Genomic DNA, 10,952 nt, shown 5'->3' with positions numbered 1-10,952 from the left:
AACAGCAACAACAATGCAGTGCCTTGAACAATGGACTCAAACATTGTGGAGATAAGGTTGTGCAGAATGGGACAAGATTCTAATCTGTGGTTCATAGTGTTACTATGAATAATAATCAACTCAACAGTACCAACAACAACAAAAACAGATGACTGTAGTTGAGAACTACAGAAATGGAGGCAGAGAAATGTATTACATCCTCAAATGGGGTAACACAATGCATCTATGATTGTATCTTCCCATATCAAGCCACCATCCAGGGATAAAAATCTGGGTTGTTTATGTTTTATCTGGTGACATAATCTTTAATAAGTTACTCTGTTAATCCAAAGACAAAGCTTCTCACATTGTTTGATTTTAATAGCAGGAGAAAAATGGACAATGACCTCTTTTTGTTATTTAGAGTCTTAAAAACCAGCTGAAAGTTCATTATGAATTGGAACTGAGGTAAGACAGTGAGCAGTTTGAGTTTTATTTAAAAGAAAACATGAAAATTTTATGTCTAGTGGTCAAGATGCTTTAAATTACAGAAGATGTATATAAAACTGCACATTACTCTGTGATGCTGTTTTTACAAGAGATCATGAAATTTGTTTTATGCACTCTTTATTTAATGGGGGTGAGTTTTTGTTTTTGTTATTGTTTGTGTTCCCGCTTTTCTGGTATGGCATTCCACAGAACATGGCCTTCAGTCCCCAGGAAGATTGACCAAATCCCTAAAGGTTGCTAGTATAGAGAAAACAATTAAATAAAATGATTCCAAATTTAAGGAAAAATAACAAATGATAAATTATATGTAAGAATGCTCAAAGGTTTTTAATTCATTTTTAAACAAAACCTTTTTCCCCCTCTTCTTCCAGAAATATGTAATGTGCTAGTCAACAAACAAACCAAAGATAGGAACAAACAAAAACAAACAAACAAACAAACATGCAAATAAACGCTCAGTATTTGTGGCTTCTTTTGGAAGAAAGAAGCCTGCAGTTTTCATTTTGTATACATTTTCAAACCTCAGTATTAGAAGCAGCAGAAGTTAAGGCAGCAATATGTCCAATGTACCCAAGATGAAACACATTAGAAACCCATAAAACCAGCACAGTGTCAATTTTGTTTAAATTATCGCCCTTCAGCATCCGAAGTATCAGCTGTAGTTAGTAGCACAGAATAGGGTAAGGTTTTTATTTCCCTGTGACTCAACGCAACTTTTATTTTGTGCTATGTTCTCACATATCAAGTAAATGGTGTTAGCCATAGGGGGAAATTTCTGAGAATCAAAGAGAAATGCATGTTTCATAATCATTACAGGGGAATGGGAGGAAGCATTAGGAAGTGGAAGAGTTCTGCCTTGTCTGAGTTCATAAAATCAGAGTTCTAATTCAAGTTCTTTAACAAACGAGATGCTGAGCTGACATTGGGCAAATGTCTTCACTTCTGGGAAACCTCAGTGTCCTTATCAAGAAAAAAACTTGGCGGTAAATTACTTATTTTCTGGGAACGTTTGTTGCTAATCATTATACATTCATTATAGTATAACTGCTTTTTAAATGGAAAGGGAAAAAAAAACCATTCTGAGCACGTTTTTTTTATTCTTATTTCCACTCTCCTCTTTACAAAATGATTTCCAACAAAACTAAATGTTGTAGGTTACCATTGACATTATTAGTGATATTTTGTTCTGATTTCTCACCTCCTTATGGTAAAATATATATGTTTGCCAGACTCAGAACATTTAATTGTGCTAATGCGAAACCTATACTTGGATCAAGAGGCAGTCGTCAGAACAGAGCAGGGTAACACTGCATGATTCAAAATTGGGAAGGGTGTACGCCAGGGATGCATCCTGTCTCCATACCTTTTCAGCATGTATGCAGAGCAGATTATCCGAGAAGCTGGGCTCTGTGAGGATAGTTGTGGCATCAGGATTGGTGGAAGATCTATTAACAATCTGCGTTATGCAGATGACACAACCCTGCTTGCTGAAACTGAGGAGGACCTCATGCACTTGATGCGAAGGGTCAAGGACTACAGCCTTCAGTATGGACTGAGGCTCAATGTCAAGAAGACAAAGATTCTCACCACTGGACCAATTGGCAGCATCAGGATGGATGACGAAGAGATTGAGAGTGTTCACAGCTTCAGTTTGCTCGGCTCCACAGTCAACACTCTTGGCACCAGCAGTCAGGAAATCAAAAAGCGTATCGTGATGGGAAAGTCTGCTGTTAGGGACCTCTCAAAGGTACTCAGGAGCAACAGTGTCTCTCTGGAGACTAAGGTGCGCCTGATACAGGCCATGGTCTTTGCAATCTCTTGTTATGCATCAGAGAGTTGGACAATGACTAGTGAGGACAGAAGGAGAGTGGATGCTTTTGAGCTGTGGTGCTGGAGAAGGGTACTGAATGTACCATGGACTGCCAGGAAAACAAACAGATTCATCTTAGAGAGGATTAAACCAAGCTACTCCTTGGAGGCAAGGATTCTGGGGCTTCGTCTGACATACTTTGGACATGTTGCCAGGAGGGACGGGTCCTTGGAGAGGGACATCATGCTTGGGAGGGTGGAGGGACGGCGCAGGAGGGGAAGAGCCTCTATGAGATGGATCGATTCAGTGACTGGGGTAATCGGGATGGGTGTGTCAGAGGCAGTGCGGTGGGCGCAGGATAGAGCAGGGTTTAGGGCTGTTGTGCATAGGGTCGCTATGAGTTGCAAACGACTCGACGGCACATAACAACAACAACATCTTTTGATACAGTAACAGTTATAGCACATACCCAGGCATCTAATTAAATGGAATGAAACTCATATGAAGTCTCATAATTATTATTATTGATTTATAACAGAATGATGCAGTCAGATCTATTATTATGTCGACAAATTCACTGCAAATATTTCTTATTTTTATTGCCTTCCTTGCAGATAATTTCTCAGTCCTAAACTAAACAAAACAAAATCAGCATTTCTTTGGTCTGTCTACATGGAGAAAGATTTGAAGTTAATGCATTCAGGGCCTTCTTTGTTTCTATTGTGGTTAAATGTTTAATTGAGAAAGAATAATTTACAGTGCCTAATTACCTTTTTCAAGATCGATTACACCAAATTAATACTGAAAACAGGCTGGAAAATCACTGTAGAGTCTACCCAGAGAGGGTCACTTGATTTAAACAGTGTCTAGAATAATATGAGGTGAGGGTTGGTAAAGGGAAGTTAGTAAGAGAGAGGACTTAGGACATGAATGACAACTTCTCTGTCAGGAGCTCTGATGAACAGTGCCTAGACCACATTAGCAAATGAATCCAGGCAAGTAACTCCACCTAGCAGTTGTATGTAGAATGTAAATGTGTATGTGGGTGGAGAATAGTGACAGAAGGGCAATTGCCTTTACTGAAGTCCATTGCCAAGTTTCAGCCCAACTTCCCATCACTCACAAATACATTAAAGCTTCACACAGATAATCAGGAGAGCTGAGAAGAAAGTGAGAGTGATGAGGGGCCTCTATAGAGGCCTTATGATTCTGAACTCTGAAATTCAAGCTCTGATCTTAACATTGCCTCCTTATGTTGACTTAAAACTAAATAGAAACGTAGATATGGAATTGTTGTTGTTGTTGTGGAGCACTGAGTCAGAACCAACTCATAACTGACCTTTCAGGAGGTTTTCAGAGGCAGTAATTTTAGAAAGGAAGGAGGAGTGGCATCCACTTCTGTAATAGCTTGCCTCCGGAAACCCTATGAACCTGGAGAGAGGCTGAAAGGCACCCAAGCGTTGAGGACTCTCCTTCATAGGGTTGCTATGAGTCGCCTGAGACTCGATAGCACTTAACAACAACAACAACAACAACAATTTCAGGAAAGGTTGCCCATCCTTCTCCCACAGAGCAGTTTGAGGTTTCAAACCTCATACTTTTTCATTCTTGCAGCACAGATTCTTACCACTAGGCCATCAGAGCGCCCTCTACAGCCCATTTATTTTTTCAAATAATAAATTACAGGTGCTCAATGAATATTTGATATATGAATGAAGGTAGCCCAAAGAATTGGTTCTTGTTTCATACATTCAGCATACAAACAAAATGCACAAACTTTTAGCATTTTTAAAATCACGTTCATTTACTCTGTTTTTCCAGCTTCTTTAGGACGAATGGAACAAATGAAAATTTCAATAAGACCCTGATGGCATTGGAAAATATACCTCTCCAACTACGGCCTATACCTTTGATTTACACTCTCCAGAGTCCTAAAAATAAAAAGTGAAAGATAATCCTTTAATATCAGTGTTGATACTTTCTAGTCAGCAAAATGGGTTTTGCTGATTAAATCCCTCTTAAGTTTTAAAACATAATATTTTTTACTGTGAAATTCTTTTTACCATGCTCATATGAAAAGGTAGAATAATTTAGAGCTTGTGTAGGCTTTAGCAATGTATTCAACACTTCATAACCATGGATTTCTCACCTTCAGATTTAACTAAAATTATATTTACTCTTAAAATTCAGACAAAATGAAAATAACGAAGTGGTCAAAACAATCCTCTAACAGCTAAAATGGAGTGTAAAGGGGTAGGTTACAAAAAAATTCCATGGTGTTTGTGGTGGTTGTTTACAATACAAGCCACCAGATCAGAATTGACTTATAACTGACTATCTAGCGGGTTTTCAGAGGCTATAAATTACACAAGAGGAGATGATCGCGTGGCTTTCTTCTGAAGAGCAGATGGTAGATTTGAACCACCTACCTCTGGTTTGGCTGCACAACTCCTTATCCGCTAGACCACCAGGAATCTTCCAAATTTACATTACATTATTTACTACAAATAATCTGGAGATTATGAAAAATGTATTCATCAATGTGCTTATATCATATAGAAATATAATCCTATTTATTCAAGAAACCTGAGTATCCTTAGATTTTTCATAAGTGGAGACAGAGTCCTAGAACCCAAGCCCTGTACATACTGAAGGATGACTGCAATTGTTTTTAGAAAGGAAAACTTGTTGTTGATAATTTGCCTCAAGAAACAGAATATTAATGATTGCTATTCTATCACTGAAAAACAACTCTATGTAAGATATCACTATAGACTCTAGTGTAGAAAGTGATGTTGTTGTTGTGTACCATAGAGTCAGAACCAATCTATAGCTGATCGTCTAATGGATTTTCAGAGACAGTTAATCGCAGGGAGGAGATTGTCCATACTTCTCCCGTGAAGCATCTGGAAGCCTTGAACAGCACGCTTTCAGAATTGCAGCACAGCTTCTTGCCACTAGGCTACCAGAGCTCCCTAGAGAGTTATAGGGGAGGAAAGAGATCTAAAATGCAAAAGCCTTGATTTCTTTCCATGTAAGTCATATTTTATAGCAAAATATAAAATCTGAGGCCTAAAAATATGTGCAAAAATTATGTGGCAAGAAATAGGAATGCCAAGCACTGACTGTATCATAAGACAGTATATTAGTTACTGAATTCGTTCATTGATAAATTAGTAGTTCTCTTGACAGCAGTTGCTATACAGGTCATAGGAAGAGAACATTGCTGTGGGTTGAATTGATCAGAACAGTCTCTAAGAAGAAGAGAGCTTAACTAGAAATTGAAAGAGTTGTAGAACTTTAATAAGTTGATTTAACTCAAAAAGGAGGTCAAGTTTTCCAGAGTATGTAATAGCATAAACTTGAAGGCATGAAAATAAGGACATTCAAGGAATAGTAAAGAGAGGAGCCAAGTGTGTGTTTACAGATGAATACTTTAAAACCTGAAAGTAAGTAAGAGAATTTTGAGAGGCAAAAAGTAAAAAAAGACTGCTATGTCTATTTGAAATTCTTCTTGATAGTTTTAGTTCCATAGTAGAGTGGAAACTCTTGGTTTAATATCTGGCATCAGATATCCTTTTATAACAACAGAACTGTCCATATTATTTGGTCATCCACATAATCCGTACCAACACGTTCCTGGGTGACATAGTTTACACAGGAGACCATTTGTTTTCTTAACTTTTCTCTAGAAACTTCCACTGTACGCTGAGCCCCGGTTGGCATATTAGGTCTATTGTTCACCTGCTTCTCAAGGTTGACTAAAAAGGTCTAGCCCAGTCACATCAAAATAAATAAATAAAACAAAACCCTCCCCTGAATGTACCACAAGTGAGATAAATGTATTCAACTTTATAATCAGTCATAAAAGACCTAGGCTGTAACATATAATGCAGAAAGGCACATCTCTGGGTTAAGTGAGAAACATCCAACTGGAAATACTTCACCTTCCCACTAACTTAATGAATGAAGTTAACTCATTGACTCTGCAAAATTCAAGCAACGTTCAACTGTAAAGTTTGAATTCTTGCTCAAGTTACAAGTCAGTCAATACTTCTCTTGCTGCAAGTTGATTTGGGTCCTTTTTGCCTCTGAGAGGTGTCTTTAACAGGATCAATGAAGCTGGTGAAAACTCATAATAGCTCACAGAATTTCTCTTCTATGTTGTGCTTAAAATCATGAATTGCAACCAGTGTCTCAATTTCGGATCAGAATCCACTCAGGATACAGTTTTTTAGTTAGGACAGCTTGTTCTCAATCGTGCCTCCAGGCACTTCTCCCTCTGGACCTCAGCACCTTACTCTCTGGCCTGCTTCATCAAGTGAGACAGCAGTCTTAACTCTGTCAGGAAGAGCCTAGAGGCACTCTATGCACACTTCTTGCCTAAAAGTACTTAATACTATTCACTCATGGATCAAAGTCACGCTGTCTTCTCTCTTTAGTCTCCTGGTTCTTCTGCTGTGGCTCCATTTCTCTGCCTCTACTTCTCACCATCTTTTGCTGTCCCCAGTGTTACCGCTCTTTCTCACTTGGTCTCTATTGTTGGTCTAGGAGGTTCTTAGCACATAAATCCTCTGATCAAAGGACGCTTTCTGCTGCAGGATGTTCTTTCTTAGTTTTGAGGTGCATTTTTCCACTCTTGGGATGGCTCATTTTAAGTCTAGAAATATGATAAAATTAACAGACTTCCTCCTTAGGGTTACATACAGTGGGACTCCATGAAGAGGAAGGTGGCATCAGGATCAGAGGAAGACTTTTCAAAAACCTACACTATGCAGATGACACAACCTTGATTGGTGAAAAGGAAGAGGACTTGAAATGCTTACTGCAAAAGATCAAAGACTATTGCATTCAATAAATGGCATTAGCTTTCACAATAGATTGCATGTCAACAAAAAGAATACAAAAATTGTCACAATTGGACCAATAAACAGCATCATGATAGGGAAGTGTTTCATTTGTCCTGTATTCAATTTTCACATGAGCACAATCAAATGCAGAAGGGCAACTGATGCAGTCTTCAATATAAATTGAAGTTTAACATCAAGAAAACAAGGTTTCTCCCTACTGGGCCAATTGGTAGCCCCATAATAGATAGATATTGAGTTTGTTAACAATTTCTGCTTGCTCATGTCCATAATGAACATTCTGCATCAGCAGCCAGGAAATCAAAATACAAATTATACTGGGAATATCTGCTGTCAGGGATCTCTCTAGAGTGCTAAAGAGCAATGATGTCAATTTAGAGAGTAAGGTGCATCTGATCGTGGTGCACCAGGTCATGGTCTTCTTAATTACTTGTGATACATAAGAAAGTCACCTATAACAATGACTAAGATGACGTAAGAAGAATGAATGCCTTTGAATTGTGGTGTTGAAGAAGAACATTGAATATACTATGGACTGCCAAGGGAACAAACATGTCTGTTCTGAAGAGGGTGAAACCAAGTTGCTGCTTGAAGGTAGTGATTTTTAAGTTCTGCCTCACATAGTTTAGATATGCTTTCAGAAGGAACAAGTCCTTAAAGAAGGACATCATGCTTGTAAGGATGAAAGGACAGTACAGGAATGGAAGACCCTAGATGAGATGGACAGACACAGTAACTGGAATAATTGGGGGTAGGTGTGCGATTGTCTCAGGATAGGACACGGTTCAGAGATATTGTGCATAGGGTCTCTCTGAGTCACATGCAACTCAATTTATTGCAATTGCAAATCTGATGCCACAGATCTCTCTCTAAAATGCTAAATAAGAAAGATGTCAATTTAAAACGTAAGATATACCTGGAGCAGGTTATGGTATTTTCAATTGCTGCATATGCATTTTTTTTTAAAATCTGGACAGCAAATAAGGCAGGTAAAAGAAAAATTCATGCCATTGAATTGGGGTGCTGGCAAAGAACCCAGAATCTGCAATGGACTTCCATAAAGAACAAAGCTATCTTAGAAGAAGTGTAGCCAGTGTGCTTCTTAGTAGCAAGCATGGTGAGACTTCATCTCACACACTTCGGGCATGTACCAGCAGGTGTAAATCCCTGGGGAAGGATACCGTGCTTGGACAAGCAGAGGGTCAGTGAAACATAGGGAGATTCTCAAGGAGATGGATTGACACTGTGAATGCAACAATGAGCTTCAGAACAGCGGAGATTATGAGGATGCACTTGCTCAGGCGGAGTAACTATGAGTCAGAGTCAGCCCCAAAGCACAGAACAGCAGGGCCAGCACAGGACACGCAATAGATGGTGCAATCGTTCTGTGTACCTTCATTCAGTACAACTGCGTTTGCCAAACTCCTCTGTTGCCCTTGCTATTTTCTTCCCTGGCTCTCAGCATTTATTTCCTTATGATGTTTCTTTCTATAAAATGTGAAAGGATGTGAAGCAGAGAGTGAGAACTGATGCTTTCTCTGTCTAGCCTCAAGGTCGTAACCAATATGAAAGAAAATATTTTGCATTCACAGAAGTAGTTAATCCTAATATTACTGTTGAATAATGCGGGGGCGGGGGGAGGATATGTAATCTCTGTTCCAAAAGGTTGGTATTCTGAAGAGTGTGGCACACTCTCTAGGAAAATAATGAATTAAAAACTCCACCGGTGAGTAGAGATACTCAACGCGGATGACAGAGTACAAGGTTTTGTTTTTGTTTTTAGTAAAAATTTTCTTTTAAACTGGTTTACATACAAAGTTCGTATACATTGTTTTTCAGAAACAGGGGATCTTTCCCATTTCCTTTACCCACCTCTCCCTTCACTCAAGCGATGAGTTGTACACGTGGTCCAGAGGACCTTTTATGTAAGTTAGGTGATTAAACTCTCTAAAAACCGGAGATGGCTCTGCTGATACCTGAGAACATTGTAGAAAGAATAATCAACTAGAAATTGATAACGAAGTCTTCTTCAACGTCATCTTTACATTAGTTGACTAAAGAATACTAAGCATATTTTAGGGAACTCTGGTGGCCTTGTGGGTAAAGACTTGTGCTCCTAATCCAAAGACAGATGGTTTGAATCTATCAGTTGTTACAAGAGTGAAAGGTGGGTGACCTCCTCTCATGCCATTTACAGCCTCTGAAAACTTGCTGGAGGGTCAGCTATGAGGTGGTGTTGATGCTGTGGCACATAAGAAGAAGATACCTACTTAAAAAAAAGAAATAAATTGTATTTCTTCTGCATTGTCCTTCATATTATTGAAAGTTTAAAAACACAGTATTAAGCTACACATTGATTCATATTGGAACTATGTACCTATGGGTTTTGAAGACTATTTCATTCTGAAGCATATCAAAAACCCCCATTGTATATTGTTGTGCAGCATTCAAATATAACTGTCTGCTCCCCAGAAACTAAAATCTTGGAAACTACAATTAAATGTCTGCTTTATCTTTAATGTTTTCTGATAGTTAAATTGCCCTCTCTAGTGAGGTATTCTTTGTCCTATTTTTTTTTCTTTTAAATTAAAATACAAAGAAGAGGAGAGGTTTCAGGCAGGCTCAACAAATGTCGTCTATGCTTGTGATTTTCAGAAGGTAAGTGCCCCAGCTGGAGGTTGGACAAAGCACAGCAATAGAGACAGCTAAAGCTGCGTTGTTGGAGCACATTAAGGGACAGTGGCAGTCACTAACTCTCACAAAGAAAACAAATAGGACAGGCGAACTGCATAGCAGACCTGCTTTCAACGTCAGACTGTAGTGTTTCAAGTTGAAAAGATTCCAGCTTGATCATAAAAGCCTGCCTTCCATCAGGTGAGCCATCTCCACGCTGAAGCAGGCCCCAGCACTTTGATATGCAAGCACGCTCTCACAAACAGTTCAAGTGGGAAAGTGGGGTGGGGAAGCGAGGAGGATGACGGGGAAGAAAAGCGAACAACAAAACTTGTTTATCGGATTCAAGTTGAACCATCTGTTGTTAATGATTAGATCTTCAGCTTCCAATTTTCGTTTGAATGTTATTGCTCATTTCTAGTGGGGCACTGTGACGCTGCCTCCCCCTGCGTGTGGATTCTAAGTAAGTTTATGTTGAAAGGCTGTTAGAGGGAGAAATCATGCTTAATGATGTCTAGCAGATTCTCCTTTTTCCCTGACAGAAAACTCCAGGGCCCAGGTCAAGAATGAGTTCAATCCTTGGCTCTACGTGGCCTCAGGGTAAAAGATAGTCTCTGTAGGTCTCAGTTTCCCCAGCTGAAAGTGTATATTGTCATTTCTGTCTTCCCAAGAGCTAAGGCTAGATAAAGATTAACTACTGTTTTCCATCCACTTTAAATGAGAAACTCAACCTCAATGCAATGTTTATGAAACTCAATTCAGGTTTCCTCTGCGGTAATAAACAGTTTGTTGGGATAAATGTTTCTTTCCTGGAGGGTTTATGTCTCTGTAATTGTGGTTTGTAAGAGTATCTTAAATCACCATTTTTCATGGAGCATATTCACCATTTGGAATTGGTTTTATTGATTGCAGGTAATTATAATTGCATTTGTTGTGCTGCATCACATATGGAATCTCAGATCTTGAAAATAGAGACTGTGAGTGCATGTGCATGTATGTATGGTATTTAGTGCACCACTAACTTAAACTCTCCCTAATGAATCTCTTAGCGATCTCTTAGTCTATAGGGGGTTATGCCTCTAACTCAAAGGCTGAAACTCTCTGACAATTTG

This window comes from Elephantulus edwardii, unplaced genomic scaffold, assembly GCF_000299155.1.
Source record: "Elephantulus edwardii isolate Elephantulus edwardi_28Jun2011 unplaced genomic scaffold, EleEdw1.0 scaffold00076, whole genome shotgun sequence".
NCBI classification, from domain to species: Eukaryota; Metazoa; Chordata; class Mammalia; order Macroscelidea; family Macroscelididae; genus Elephantulus; species Elephantulus edwardii.
This window is presented reverse-complemented; position numbering follows the sequence as displayed.